The sequence below is a fragment of the Carcharodon carcharias genome, chromosome 18, assembly GCF_017639515.1.
Source record: "Carcharodon carcharias isolate sCarCar2 chromosome 18, sCarCar2.pri, whole genome shotgun sequence".
In the NCBI taxonomy this organism is placed as follows: domain Eukaryota; kingdom Metazoa; phylum Chordata; class Chondrichthyes; order Lamniformes; family Lamnidae; genus Carcharodon; species Carcharodon carcharias.
The window spans coordinates 59,376,548-59,393,509 of record NC_054484.1 but is presented as its reverse complement, the minus strand read 5'-3'; positions in this window follow the sequence as shown (position 1 = coordinate 59,393,509).

Sequence of the window (16,962 nt, the reverse complement as noted above, 5' to 3'; positions counted from 1 at the left end):
GATAAAGGGTCCCCCTTGTCCTCACTTATCACCCCACCAGCCTCCGCATTCAAAGGACCATCCTCCGTCATTTCTGCCAACTCCAGCATGATGCCACTACCAAACACATCTTCCTTCACCCCCCCGCCCCCGCCCCCGGCGGCATTCCGCAGGGATCGTTCCCTCCGGGACACCCTGGTCCACTCCTCCATCACCCCCTACACCTCAACCCCCTCCCACGGCACCTTCCCATGCAACCGTAGAAGGTGCAACACTTGCCCCTTTACTTCCCCTCTTCTCACCGTCCAAGGGCCCAAACATTCCTTTCAAGTGAAGCAGCATTTCACTTGCACTTCCCTCAATTTAGTCTACTGCGTTCGTTGCTCCCAATGCGGTTTCCTCTACACTGGAGAGACCAAACACAGACTGGGTGACCGCTTTGCAGAACATCTTCGGTCTGTCCGCAAGCATGACCCAGACCTTGCCATTTCAACACACCATCCTGCTCTCATGCCCACATGTCCGTCCTTGGCCTGCTGCATTGTTCCAGCGAAGCTCAACGCAAACTGGAGGAACAGCACCTCATCTTCCGACTAGGCACTTTACAGCCTTCCGGACTGAATATTGAGTTCAACAATTTTAGATCATGAACTCCCACCTCCATCCCCACCCCCATTCCGATCCCCCCCCCCCCGCTTTTTCCCCCAATAATTTATATAGATTTTTCTTTTCCCAACTATTTCCATTATTTTTAAATGTATTTCCATCCATTGTTTTATCTCTACCTTTTAGCCGATTTCGATCCCTTCCCTTCACCCCAACCCACCCCCATTAGGGCTATCTGTACCTTGCTTGACTTGCTTTCTGCCCTTAATTGGCACATTCCTTAGGTAATATCACCACCTTCAACACTTCTTTGTCCTTTTGTCTAAGACATTTTTTGGCTATCTCCACTTATCACTGGCCCTCTATCCAGCTCTACCTGTCCCACCAACCCCCCCACCCCCCCTTAAACCAGCTTATATTTCACCTCTTCTATTTTTACTTAGTTCTGTTGGAGAGTCATACGAACTCGAAACGTTACCTATGTTCCTCTCCGCAGATGCTGTCAGACCTGCTGAGTTTTTCCAAGTATTTTTATCTTTGTTTAGGAAAAAAATCTTGCCTGTTTGAGTGCAACTCCAACAACACCCAAGAAGCTCAATACCATCCAAGGCAGAGCAGCCAGCTGGATTGGCATTTCAATCTGTACCTTAAATACTCAGACCCTCCACAGCATAGCAGCAACTCGTCAATTCTCCTTTGACATCACCGTCCAAACTTGCACCCTCTATCGCCTTGAAAAATGAGAGTAGTAGATGCATGGGAACCTGCAAGTCCCTCTCTAAGTCACACACCATCCTGTTTTGCAACTCTGCTGCCATTGCTTCATTGTCATTGTGACAAAATCCTGGAACTCCCTCCTGAACAACACCACATGTACTGCAGCAGTTCAAGAAGGCTGCTCACCACCACCATCTCAAGGGCTGTTAGGGATGGACAATAAATGCTGACCTTGTCAGTGATATGTGTATCCTATGAAAGAATAATAAGAAAAAACAGGCCGCCTCATGACTGAGGAAATATTTTTCCATCATGAAGTATGAACAGCTGTTTTGAAATTAGGCATGTTTTGTTCAGCGGCTCAAGACTCCTCTGTTGCATCTTTGACATTTGATTCTACTATTGTCTGGTTCTACCCATTTAAGGCTGCTGATTTGTTTCTCTGACATTCACAGAATTTTGGAAACTCAGTTTGCTTTATTAAATATCATCCTCATATATATTATTCTGTTTTAACTGCGTGCTAAATAAACCTTCTTGGGTGGAATTTTACAGCCCCATGGTGGTGGGGGCGGCGCCGGGGCTGTAAAATGCGGCGAGTCGTTCAAAAGTCCATTGACTTTGGCGGGACCGCAAGATTCCATTGGCGGGAGGGGCCATAAAATTCTGCCCTTGTCTTTTCAAGGATGTGTTATTTTTTCTTTACAGCCTGCTGCTTTAAAATAGTTACCTTTGTTTAGTCATTAATTCCGCACCAGGCTATGGAGCCATATGTTATCTGTTAGAAATCCCACCTGGATAGTAAGTGAATGCTCATATCGAATAACTATCGCAGAATTGTATCCAGATCATTCCAGTTGTTGTATATGCCCATGATTTACATGCCTTAAATTCAGAGTCAGAAATTCCAGTAAAACAATTTACCTTTGAAATGTGTGATAAGTCAATCTACTAAAATGTAGTTTAGATCACTTAGTTTGTCTCTGTGTAATAACTACTTAACGAACAGATTAATTTAAAACATTATTCAGGTTTTTCAAAGTGATAATTTCTGTCCCTAAATACAAATGATGTAATTAAGATTCAGATTCTATTCAAAAATGAAACAATAAATCAATAAGAAGGCAAAGAAAAATTAGGACGCAGAAACAAAACTCATGTGATTTAATTCACAGCAGAAAAGATTTTTTGTGCAGTTTCCTCAATAATTAGCAAGGCACGAATTGTATTTAAGTCCCAGTAACAGATTGTTTAGCAGCTGCAGATATTTGGATAAAAAAGCCCCAGAGTGCTGAGGGAACAGTGATAACCGCAACTGCATTTTAACGATCTCTCCATTCCACTACATTCTTCTTAATTCATAATCACTCAAAACCCTTCAACATTTCCTTTATTAATTAAATATAACTTTGTAAAGCCAAGTTCAATCTTTCAAGGTACGTTGAATGATTTTTAATAATTAGCAGCTGACTTGGTGGCAGAAGCCCTATGACAGTGAGTGCACCCAGAGCTAAAAGAATTTAGGAACTTAAATTTATGAATACACCAATTAAATTTTCTGATTAACTCACTGTTTAAAGTTGGGCACTAACCCATGCAAGCCTGGTGCATCATGTAACCTGTGAACCACATCAATGATGCAAATCACAGCATCACCCTGTAAAATTGAATCCTGAGTACCCTCGTGACTGGAAAACCTGATGCCAGTGAGCCTCAAGGCAAGATAAAGAAGTGTACAGAATTCATGCTCTGTCATTTATTTTGCCATGTGAGATTTACAAACCTGGTACAGGACAAATAAAAAAGTGGAAGAAGATATCATATACCAAGAAGGGTAAACTCATATAACATTTTTTTTTAACTGCGCAAAACAACAGCTTGCTATGTTAACAATAATGAGTAATAGAGAACCTTTGCTTAACAATCCCATCTATAAAGCACTCTATGCGGATTTGATAATGCGTTTTCACTGAATTGAAAACTGGAATACACATAAGGTTATTATGGACTGCAGAAGAAATGGGCAGAGTGTAATAACATGATACAGGATCATAACTGGAAAGTTCAGTTGGCTCACAATTCAGTTTTCATGGCACAAAGCCAATTATTGGCAATGCCAAAGATGCAACAAGTGATGCAACAGATGGTATTAACAGAAAGCCCAGGTCTTCAAGCATGGCAAATAATCTCAATGGAACTCCACCATGATGCACGTTTTCAGAAAATATGGCTGACCTCAGAGACTCCCCAATACGACTGTTGTGGAAATGGAGGATAGAGATATCAGGTATGTCTGTATTCAAGGCTTGCATAGCTGTATAGCATTCGGCAAACCATGCAAATCTGGAGACTCACTCAGGGCTACTGTAGGACTCTACCAGATCAGTTCAGGCATCAGATACCTTGCTTGAGGACACCTGTGGATTGTTCATTGAAAGCTCTGTTAATTGTGTTACATTTTCCAAGGAGCCAGATTCTACCCAGTAGAGTAGAAGATAGACAGTATTGGAGACTGGTGCAGCAAGATCACCTCTGAAGGGCAAAAACAAATCTATTTTCCAGTTTTCACTGTTTTTTCGTTCTGGGGTATCATGACCATTGTCAGAAAACAAGGCACAGACCTACATTATGCTATATATATGGGTCACAGGCCACCTCAACAGAATTCTGTTGGTTCTTGACAATGCAGGAAAACATGCATGTAGTCAATGGGGCCTTGCACCTGAGAAAATCCAACAATGTGGAGAAAGCAAACAGCTCTCTCTTCCTGATGAAAAGCCTGCAGTAGGAATGTTGTAATATTCTCTCCTTGCAAGGAGGGCATCTGTCAGCAGCAAAATAACTGATGTTGTTGATGTAATTTGTTGCAGGCTGAAATGCGCCTCTGGCATAGAAGTTGTGTAACCTTAATTGCCACAGGCAATGCTGTGCATGCCCGGGTGTTTGGCTCCCAGTGGTAGGAATGGACAGTATAGCTCAGTGACTGCCTGCCTGCTAAAGAAAAGCCAAATGTGAAACACTTGAATAGTGTGAGGCCTCGTTCACCCATTTTATTGACCCTCCTCAAGTCTGTGCTGCTAGGTTGCTGTTGCAAATATCATTTCCCTGTTGTGGCAGCCTCAGTAACAACCTGGGGCATTTCCACCTTTCCTGGTACTCCTACAGCCAGTGATTAACAGAGCACAGTTACAGCCAAACTGCTATTTAGTATTAGGAGAGCAATGTACTGCAGATCCTGGAAATCTCAAATAAAAACAGAAGATGCTGAAAATACTCAGCAGACCTGGTAGCACCTGTGGTTTGAGAGAAAAACAGAGCTAATGCTTGAAGTCAATGATCCTTTGTCAGGTTTAATATTATTTGTTGTATAAAGGGTTAACAGATGGGATATGCTAAAGCATGATATAGATGATGATGTATCATTGATGATGCATCACTTGCACAATATTTCGCTTGGCAGGCAGACGCAAAAGTTGGAAGAGCGCCTGCCGACAATTAAGCTGGTAATTAAGCCCATTAACGGCCCAATTGTCTGCCATTTTTTGTGGCCCATCTAACTTTACAGTTGGCGGACCAGCAAATCGGCCAGGCAGGCTTTACATTTTTAATGAAGCCTCATCAAGGGCAGAATGAAATCTCCATTAGGATTTAAAATACAAAGAGATAGCTGGGGATTTTTTTTGTGAGGTATACTTTCAGATGCTGGATTGTGCTGCATGGACATTTTTTTGCAGCATTTTTTGCTGTCTTTTATTAGTTGGAGGTCTGCATGCTCCTCGAGGCATCTGTCTGCCTTCGGGGAGTTCAGTGGAAGCGCTAAGCAGCACCTGCAGTGATGCCAGTGCCAGCGCTTTTCCTACCCCGACCATCAGTGCTGAGCCTTTCTCTGGGTGAATTTCATGCTGGCTGGCTGTTAAAATCCCAAAGTAATTACCTCCTTTTTGTAATTCATTATGAACTTCTATTGTTAGCAATGTGTTGTATGTTTATAAGGTGTTCAATTCAACAATATAGCGGGAGGCACTCTGGGATTTGAAGTCTTCAGAGAGGTAATATTTTCCCTGATTATCTAGGAGAAACTTTCTCATCTTCTGACTCATCTTGATAGCTCTCTTAATAGCATCCTAACTATACCTACCTTGCACATAAATATTCCCTGCACGTTTGGAACAGTCATCAAAATATTGATCTACCAAAACAAGACAGAAATGACATCCTCAGTAACTAATTTGCTTGTTAATTCATGCCTTAGGAAATTCAACTATTAACTGAGGTATTCAGGAGATATATCTTCTATGACATGATCTCTCGCAGTGGCAGAATTTGGTGGAAAAATTGATTCCTTAGAATCTGTTTTGACTATTGCCATTTAATTCCTAAATTCCAAGGATTTTGTAGAAAGTCAAAATTTCCACTCGTATATTTTATGATCTAATGTATACATTCCTTTTTGTACAGCACTCTCAGGTCCTTTCTTGCTGATAATTTATCCTTCTCAATATGGGTTTTGTTAACATTTTCCTATTTATTTTATGCTTCTATCGGCTTGGACCTCTAGCTGGAGAAAAGCTGCTATTTTGTTTAACTGCAGAACTCGACAATTCAAATCTCTGTTGCCCCAGTTCATTTTTACCTCACTAGAGGTTCTCTTAATTAAATCTCATAGACTCATTGGCATTTACAGCATGGAAGGATGCCATGTAGCTCATCGTGTCCATGCCGGTAAACAAAGATCTGACTACACTAATCCCATGTTCCAGCACTTGGCCCATAGCCCTGAGGCTATGGCAATGCAAGTGAATATCCAAATACTCCTTAAATGTTATGAGAGTTTCTGACTCAACCACCCTGGCAGGCAGTGAGTGCCAGACTCCCGCCATCCTCTGGGTGAAAAAATTTCACCTCAACTCCCCTATTAGCCTTTCACCTCTTACCTTAAATCTATGCCCCTGGTTATTCACCTCTCTACTAATGGAAAAAGTGCCTTCCTATCCACCCTATCTATGCCCCTCATAATCTTATGCATCTCTATCAAGTCCCCTCTCAACCTTCGCTCCTCCAAGAAAAACAACCCCAGCCTATCCAATCTTTCCTCATAGTTCAGACCCTCCAGCCCAGGCAGCATCCTGGTATATCTCCTCTACACCCTATCCAGTGCAATCACACCCTTCCTATAATGTGGTGACCAGAACTGCACGCAGTACACCAGTTGTGGCCTAACCAGCATTTTATACAGTTCCAGCATAACCTCCCTGCTCTTGTATTCTACACCTCAGCTAATAAAGGCAAGTATCCCATATGCCTCCTTAACCACACTATCTATCTGCCCTGATACTCTCAGGAATCTGTGGATATGCACACCAAGGTCCCTCTGATCTTCATTACTTTCCAGGGTCCTACCCTTCATAATGTAATCCCTTGCCTTGTTAGCCCTCCCCAAGTGCATTACTTCACATTTTTCTGGGTTGAATTCCATTTGACATTGCTCTTCCCACCTGATCAGTCTATTGATATCCTCCTGCAGTTTACGGCTATATTTCTCACCATTTTCATGTCATCCGCGAACTTCTTGATCATACCCCCTACATTTAAGTCCAAATCATTTATACACACCACAAACAGCAAGGGCCCCAGCACCGAGCCCTTCAGAACCCCACTGGAAACAGTCTTCTTGTCACAGAAACCTCCCTCTATCATCACCCTCTGCTTCCTGCCTCTCAGCCAATTTTGAATCCAACGTGTCACTTTGCCTTGGATCCCATGGGCTCTTACTTTCTCGACCAGTCTGCCATGAGGGATCTTATCAAAAGCCTTGCCAAAGTCCACGTAGACCACATCAAATGCATCACCGTCAACAACACTCCTGGTTACCTCCTCAAAAAATTCAATCAAATTTGTCAAACACAACCTTCCCTTAACAAATCCATGCTGACTATCCCTGATTAATCCATGTCTCGCCAAGCGCAGATATATTCTGCCCCTCAGAATTCTTTCTAGTAACTTCCCCACCACAAAGGTTCGACTAACTGGCCTGTAATTTCCTGGTCTATCCCTTCCTCATTTTTTTAATAATAGGACAACATTAGCAGTCCTCCAGTCCTCTGGTACCTCACATGTGGCCAGAGAGGATTTGGAAATTAATGCCAGGGCCCCTGGTATCTCTTCCCTTGTCTCTCTTAACAATCTCTAATATTTGAATTTACTGAAGTATTTATTTAAAGCACTCCGAGTCACACGAGGCGATGGCTGCAATTCCACAAGAAGTTTAATAACCACATGGTCAAGATCAATGAATTCATCTTCACATGATATCTCCTACTCACTGCACCACCAACCTCTCATGCTGCACACCACACCCCTATCACTTACCCATTAGCAGTCCCTGGCACTCTGGAATCATGCCTACTATCCAGATACTACATGTCACCCTCATTCATTCCAGTTCTGTCAGCCTCAAGCCCACCTCTTGCTGCTATCACAGGTCTCCAATTGTTCAGCTGTGGCAGGCATATCACCCAAACATAGTGCTCTGACATTCTTCCCTCTCTTTTGCAGGGGAAGGTGGCACACAATACAAAGGAAATGCAGAGCCAGTGGAAGTCAAAGACGCCTGCATTTTATAAGCCCTAAGGAGGAGACAGTTCTCCATATCACGGGGTAGAGCCCACAATATCCAATGTTATTGAGAACATTGAGGATGACAGCATTGCCTTATGTCCTTTCTACATTCCCAGATCATCCTTATCCTGCTATCTGGCAGCATGCATCTGCTGCACTTGTCCTTCTAGGTGGTAGAGGTTGCGCGTTTTGAGGGTGCTCGCAAAGGAACCTGGGTACATTGCTTCAGTGCACCTTATATATAGTATGTACTGCTGCCACTGTGTATTGGTGGTGGACAGAGTGAATGTTTAAGGTGGTAGGTGGGGCGCCATTCAAGCAGGCTGCTTTGTCCTGGATGGTGTGAAGCTTCTTGAGTACAGTTGGAGCGCACTATGTGGATGGTTGACAGGCTTTGGGGAGTCAGGAGGTAAGTTACTTTCCACAGAATTCCCAGCTCCTGACCTACTCTTTTAGCCACAGTAATAATTTGGCTAGATCAGTTCAGTTTCTGATAAATGGTAAAGCCCAGGATGTGGTTAGTGGGGGATTCAACAATGGTAATGCCATAGAATGTCTAGAGGTGATGGTTGGATTCTCTCTTGTTGGAAATGATCATCACCTGGCACTTGTATGGTGTGAATATTACCTGCCAATTATCAGCCCAAGTATGAATATTGTCCAGGGCTTGCTGCATATGGACATGGACTGCTTCAGTATCTGAGGAGCCAAAATTGTACTGAACATTGTACGATCATCAGCGAATATCCTCATTTATGACCTTATGATGGAAGGAAGGTCATCGATGAAGCAGCTGAAGATGATTGGGCCTAGGATACTACTCTGAGGAACTCCTGCAGTGATGCCCTGGAGCTGAGATGACTGGCTTCCAACAACTGCAACCATCTTCCTTTGAGCTAGGTATGACTCCAACCAGCAGAGAGTTTCCCCCCAATTCCCACTGGCTCCAATTTTGCTAGGGCTCCTTGGGGCTGCACTTGGTCAAGTGCTGCCTTGATGTCAATAGCTTCACTTCCCCACCTACTTGGACCTTGAGCTCATTTCCTTTGCAGTTTTTAGGCCATGACAAGAGTGATGGGTTACCTTGCATCTTATCCCTAGGAGGTCAACTTTTACCACAGGTTTTGGTGGGTCAGATGAGAGGAAACAGCACTTTCTGGTACACATTTGAGGCCCGGGTAATTTAACTCCCATCTCATTTGCATGCCTCTGGTCGGTTCCCACCCTAAACATGCAGAAAGCAGCAGCTGGCCAATGGGCAGGAATGGAAGTTTGGGCAAGTGCTGGCTGCCACTGAGGGAAGGCTCAACCAACAAGCTGGTAAGTTGCGGTAAGCGCCCTTGTCCCCAAAGAGTCAACCTTTTCTGTCTGAACACCAGCTAGAACCTGCTTCAATCTGGCAGGAAAACCAAGGCTAGTTCCTCACTTAGGCTCGAGTTGAATAGCTATTGAGTTTACTAGGATTTCAATTTGTATAAATTCATGAGGCCCCTCCTGCTGTAGGCTGGTGCCCGAGCCTTTTGCAGAAATCTGCAAATTAAAATGGCAATGTGAGAAAGGGCCAAGTTATGAGCATGTAATTAACCTTCTCATTTTTAACTAGCTGCCCAGTTTTCGTCAGGTGGGTAGACTTAAATTTGATCTGATGGCGTGGAATGAGACAGGAGCAGTTATAATATCGGAGTTCAAATCCTTAATCATTGAAACATAAATTAAATAAAAATACAGTTTGCAAAATGTAACATAAAAAGAAATAAAGGGATGGAAAGTGATTGGTTGCTTGGCAGTTTTACTAAGGCATGGGTATTAGTGAAAGTGCAAAGGTTTCATTGCATCAGTGAACGTTGACTAAAGTTTGGTAAATACTGGAAGAAATCCTGGAGCATAAGCTTTGGAAGGAAATTTCATTCTTTTGAGTTAAATTGTTTAGAAATGGAGGCGATACCCTAGTGACACTGATTTTCTCAATATGACTATCCAGCAGAACATCTTCCCTGACTTCAGTCATTGTTTGCTTTATTTCTGGTTCAAGCAAGTATTACCTTTGAAGAGCCAATGAACCACAGTGTTATAAACACAGACTGCAGAGCTCACATAAAATTATATTTTAACAACATTTGAATCAACATGATAATATTTTGTAAAATCTCACAGATGTGACAATGTTACAGAATCAGTAGACCAGCAGGCTTCAAATACACTTCACTAAAAACAAATTATTCCAGCTGATATTCAGTTGGAAAGAGCTGAGTTCAGAAAGCACACCTACAAACTTTTATTTTCTTCCCATTAAGCTTTGGCAATTATCCATGAACCACTGAAATGGAAAATAAATATGCATATCATTAGAAAAGACTGCAGTTTTGTGAAAATTGCTATTAACATATAAAGGTTACTGAGAGTCAGGTGATAATCAAGCACGAGCTCTTTGAACCATAAGAATGTTGACATTTGGAAGCACACCTCAGGGAGCCCATAAACAACTGCTTGGAAAAGAAACATTTTGTTCCAAGAGTTCTATGAACAATTTGGATTCCTGGCCTATTTCTGTTTTCCATTGCAGTGATCAAAATCAGTAATTTCAGATATTTCTAAAATACGTTTGATTCTTATCACCATGTGTGAAAGTTATATTAAGCTGAGATCAAAACTCAGGTGCAGAACTAAAGGATGGCAAACATTCAAAGTTTGAACTACAGTGGCCATGGTCCTAGACATTAGATAATTCAGTTTACCAATCTTTCTAAAGTGATTCTTTGCCTTCACCTAACTTCCACATTCTCTTCTTTGCTGAAGCATGAAACTGATAGAAGAGCATGAAAAACACACAAAGTGAAAATACAATTTGCATCATTAACTCCACAATCTTCATAGCCTGTTTTATCTTACATTCAGGGATTAGGTGAGTTTCTTTAGGGTTTGCCTGTTACCCTAAGAATGCTACCATGGGTCGTTATTCATGAAAACCATTTTTGTTTATTTACTAATATAATAGTATATTATTTACTATATATACCTCAGTACTCTACATGAGGCTGTACTTCTGCATCCCACCAGATCTCAGTAGCAACTCCAGTATCAGATGCTCCTCCCCTACATCTCCCCCCAAATCTTTATATCAACTATATACATGGTCCCACATCTCCTTGGCCCAGTCTCAAACTTCACAGGGTTAGTATCTGTGGTGCCTTGACCAATCTTCCTGATCTGGTCCTGATTTCACTTCAAGGCTGAGGACAAACTCCACTGCCTCATTGTTCAATAGAAGAGCCTTCCACCTGGGTGATTGTAGATTTTCTACTTGTTCCTGGTTTCTTGTCTCCATCCAGATCTCAATAGTACGTCCACAGTTCAATTGATTTTCCCTCCCAATGATATCAAGGTTCTTCAGTTCCTCCGGATATTTCCATGGTCCATCTCAAGTCTATAAGATCTCAGTTGTGAAGCTTTTTCTATTACAGTGCCTTTTTTCTGTTGATCTCATATCCACACTCTCTCTGGGCTGTACGCTTACAAGTCTTGTGCTTTGTGCCTGAAGTTGTAATTACGAGCCTGACTGCTTCTTTGTTGCTCCTCACACTTCCTAACTTTCTCATCATCATCTGAGGTAATGTTAGGTTATAGTGTTTGCTTTAGAGCTAGAGGTTGTGTTCACAGCTGGCTTCCCATATCAATAGTTCTGATGATGAGAACCCCTTTTTTAGTGGTGACGTTCTGTAGTTAAGAAGGGCTAAGTTAATATCTTTGTTCTTTTTCATCAATTCTTTGATTGAACCCCTCTTTCTGCTTCTCCGTTTGACTGAGGATATGAAAACATATTCCTGCGCAAAGTTATGGGTCAGGATTGTCACCCCGTCAGGGGCAAAGACAAATGACGGGCGCGCACAGGCACACTTCCGATTGGCGCCCCCGATCTGGGGCGTGGCGCAATTTTACATGGACGGGCCAATTAAGTGCTGTGCGCTCCCTGTGGGGGGGGGAAATCACAAAATCGCGAGTGCACTCTTTCACGCATGCACACAAAAGAGCGCACTCATATCCATGAGGCTAAGTGCTGCCTCACTCAGGAAGATCGGCTGACAGAAATTAAAAATAGAGAAAAACAAAATTCCTGACATGTCCCCTCCTGTGACACTGTCACTTGAGCTGGGACATGTCCATAATTTTAACAAAAACGTTATTAAAATTTTTTAAAACCTACATGAAACCTCATCCCGCCCGTGGATGAGGTTTCATGCTTTTTCTAACTCCCTTCGGGGCTCCTTAAGGTTGGACGGACAGGTCCATTAATGAGCTAAATGACTCTGTCAATGACAATTGACAGGTTGGCGGATGCGCAGCTGATTTTGCTGTGCCCCCCACAGCGGAAAATTTAAATGGAGCGCGGTGACATCGGGAGTTCCAACTGACATCATCTCGCGTCATTTTACGCATCAGTGAGTGGGCCCTACCCGCCCCCCCGCTCGCCGATGAGAAAATCCTGCCCATGAATCAGCTCGTTAGCAAACTGAGGCCTGGTGTCTGACATCACAATGTCCAGGAAGCCATGTGTTGCAAAGATCTTTCTTAGTGATATAATAAGTACCTTGGCTGTTGTGCTATTCAATCTACTCACTTCAAACCATCTGGAGCAGGAGTCGATGGTGATGATGAAAACTTTGCCCTTAAACACAAATGATTACATTGCTAGGCACTGCCATGGTTTTGAAGGAAAAGTGGAAGGTGCCAGTGGTTTGCTCTGCTATTGGCTATTCACTGCACAGGTAAAGCAATTTGTGATCAATGTTTCGATGGAGTGTCTGATACCTGGCCAACCATACTGAATGCTGGACTCTTGCTTGGCATTTTGTTATTCCCAAGTGAAATTGATGGATTTTCTGGAGAAAGTTGAGTCAAAGTGTTTTAGGGATGACTAGCCTATCATTAAAAACTAGGAAATCATCAATGATGTGAGATGTTTTCTCTGTTCGAAGTATTGGTGAAGTACTGGGTTGTTAGGAATATAATTTGGCTATCCACTCCGGCAATACTCTTTTATTTTGATGCATTTGTCCTCCTGTTGCTGTACTCGCACAATCTCTTGTTATCTCTTTTCTGTGGCTGGTAAATGTTTGGTGATGAGCATAGTATCTTCCAGAAGAATTCCTTCCACTGGTATTCCGAATAATGCATCTGCTGTTGTCTGATACTTCCCTCGAACATACGCAGTAACTGTTTCGCATCTCATGAGTCCAGGTCTAACACATGGAACTCTAAGTGGCATTTTTGAAATTTCCTTTAAGCTAAGGTGAGTACAGTTTGTGGTTGGTTTCACTTTTAAACTTCAATCCCAAGATATAATCAGAGACCTTCACACAGGCCCATGTGGCTGCTAATGCTTTGTTCGATGGTTGCTTACATCTTCTTTGTGTCCGTGAGAGATTTTTCTCTGTCCACCTTTTTGAACTTGAAACGGTACTGCACCCATGCCTGCAGATGATGAATACACTTCCACAATTGTTGGTAACTCTGCATCACAATGCACTAGAATTTCTTGTGAAATTAGGAGATCTTTGAACTTGTCAAAAGCATTTTGCTGATTCACGTTCCAGCACCATTGTTGAAATTGTCTCAACAGCTGTCGTAATGGCTCATTGACTTCAGCAAAGTTTGGTAGAAATTGCCTACTTGATTAACCATCCCAAGGAGTCTTTGTAATTCTGTGGTGTTTTTAGGCTGTGAGAACTCCCTAATGCCCCTGGATTTTTACAGGCTGGCCATGATTCCCCAAGCTTGCATAAATGCCCTAAGAATTTTATCATAGGTTAGAATTTTCCGGCACTGTTGGCATTGGGCTTCATGGACAATATGGTTTCATGCCATCATGAAACCAGCTTCCAAAACTGCGCTCCACCTGTCAATGGCGGGCCGTGTTTCCTGCCGCCGCGTGTCAGGAACCTAACTTCAAACTTTAGCATCTCATTATGAGCCCTGCTCACCAGAATCATCCCCCTACACTGGATCATCTGGGCACATCGGCATGCAATCATGCCGATGTGTTTCACAACTGTACATAAGCGACATGCACCTTGTGAGCTGCACTTCGCTTGGGCCTTTGAGGTTTGTTTGCCAACCTCATTTCGGGCAGCATTAGTGGTCATCAGTGCAATGCTTCGCAGGCAGCATGTCATTTTAGAGGGGCTCATGGGCAGGTCTCTACCTACCAGATCAACCATAAGGATGTGCCTCAGGGAGATTAATTAAAGTTTTTAAAAGCCACTTACAGAAAAGAAAATATTATAAGGCACCCCCCCCCCCCCTCCTCGTGTGACAGTGTCACATGAGCTGGGGCATGTCAATGAAACTTTTGAAAATGTTTTATTGAATTCTAAAACATTTCATGAAACCTCGCCCCACCCATTTCATGAAAGCTGCCTGGGCTCATCGCCTGCCTGCCAACTTTAAGGTTGGACGGGCAGCTCATTTAACTGTTTTAATTAGTTTTTAACTGGCCTTAATAGGCCTTTGACAGTTTGTTAGGTACACAGCCAAATCTAAATGATGCACGGTGACATCGGGAACCCCACCAGACGTCACCATGTCAATTTACGACCGTCGGCTCCGCTCACCGACCAGAAAATTCTTCCCCTGGAGTATTGTGTGCAGTTTTGGTCTCCTTACCTAAGAAATGATATACTTGCCATAGAGGGACTGCAATGAAGGTTCACCAGGCTGATTCCTGGGATGGCAGGATTGTTGTATGAGAAAAGATTGTGTTGACGAGGCCTGTATTCACTGCAGTTTAAAAGAAAGAGGATCTCATTGAACAATTTAAAATTCTGACAGGGCTGGACAGACAGGATGCAGGGATGATATTTCCTCTGGCTGGGGTATCTAGAACAAGTGTCACAGTCTCAGAATATGGGCTAGTCCATTTAAGACTGAGATGAGAAATTTCATCACTAAGAGGGAGGTGAACCTGTGGAATTCTCTACCACAGAAGGCTGTGGATTTCTAGACTCTAAAGGCATCGAGGGTTATGGGGAGAGAGTGGGAGTGTGGCATTGAGATAGAGAATCAGCCATGATCATATTGAATGGCAGAGCAGGCTCGAAGGGCAAAATGATCTATAACTTTTCCTATTTTCTATGTCTCTATGACTGCTCTCACACAATGCTCACATTTTCCTAAAATGAACTATGTATGATAATGTAATCCATATGGCATATTACTCTTTCCATGCCTTCCATGGTGAGACATTATTCCTTGGAATATGTCAGGTGTAGAAGCAACTCGGAATGATAACCTGTTAAAACAATAATGACCAAATGGGGTGACAAAAGTAATTAACAATCTGGATTCTTCATCCAGAGGCACTGCCAAAAGCCGCTGTTAGCATTCAATATTGTGAACAGGATGCTTTTCACTAATTTGGTGAGGCGTTCATCTACTGATGCCATCGGGCGGAACTCACACTTTACTGACTTGTTTAATTGAGTCACAAACATGCAGATTCTAATTGAAACACTTGGCTTTGGTATTGTGACCATTCCAGAACATCACTTGTCAATATGGTTGGCCTCCACCTATCACAGGCCCCTTATCAATCTCTACCTGTCCCACCCCCCTCTACCAGCTTATATTTCACCTCATTTCTATATTTCTTAGTTCTGATGAAGGGTCACATGGACTCGAAACGTCTACTGTATCCCTCTCCGCAGATGCTGTTAGACCTTCTGAGTTTTTCCAGGTATTTTTGTTTTTGTTCTAGATTTCCAGCAGCCGCAGTATTTTGCTTTTATATCAGTATGGTTATTGGACAGATGACTCCTTGTTGTATCATGTGTTCAGCCTCGCTCTTGACTTTGTCTAAGAGTGGGTGAAGGACCTTCCTTGCTGTGAGGAGACATCTTAGCATCTGCCCCTCAGGTTATGTAATTTTCTTTTTTCAGCTTTCCTAAGACTGAAAATAGGGATGGATTCATTTCTGAATACATTATTGGACTGCTCATGAGCAATTTCATCAACTTTGTAAATCAACCGCTACTGTAAAAATGCTTTTTGGCTCAATAATGATGACACCTGGTTCTATACAATGTATAGGGGTTCAATAATTTACTTATCCATGTGTCTTCATTTTGCCAAATGTTGTCTTTTAGAGTTGTCCCTCCTAGACCTTGCAACTGGATGGAGGATGGTTGTAATGTGATATCTTTTAGACATTTTATTTGATCAGATTATACTGAAACACCTATCCAAGTGTCTAGTTTGAATTCTGTGGGATGACCATCAACCTCTAATTTAGTGCTCCAATATTTATTTTCTGTTTCATTAACTTCCCAAAAGAAGGTTATTTGTTTTTTTTCTGTGGCTCTTACCCTTCTTGGATTTTACTTGGCTTTGTTGTTATCGCTTTCTTCCAATGAGCTATAGAAAGTTTGGATCTGCAGACTATTTAAAAATGTTCTAACTTCCCACAGTTGTGACACTCAGCGCCCCCTGCTGGTCATTCTTCCTGCTTCTGCACTGAGGGCATCTCAAAATTGTAGTTGATGTGCTTTTTGCTGATTTTGTAGACTTTTGCTTCACTGTGCTTTTTTTTGACGTATTGAGTGGCTTCACTCATTTTTTTTCCCAAGGGACATCAATTTCCCAATGAGCAACCATTCTGTTTTGCTTCCTAAACTCGGTCTGTTGTGCTATTTGTACTGCCTTTGAGAGATTTAAATTTTTCCTCATTTGCAAAAGATCTGATAGGGTTTTATTTAAGACCCCAGCTATTAAACAATCACATATTAATTAATCTCTGAGGATCCCATAGTTGCAGTTCTCCACAAGTCTGTACAGATCATTTATAAATGAATCTGTGGATTCGCCCAGTTTTTGCCCTCTCTTATTAAATGTCACTTGCTCAATTATCAATTTTTTTTCTAACACTGAAGTACAAAATAATACCTGTAGGACTTACTCATATGAGCTCGAAGCCTTATTGATGCCCTGTCTTGCAATAACATTGTCTGCTATGACCTGTACTGCATAATGTACTGACCTGATTCTTCTGTT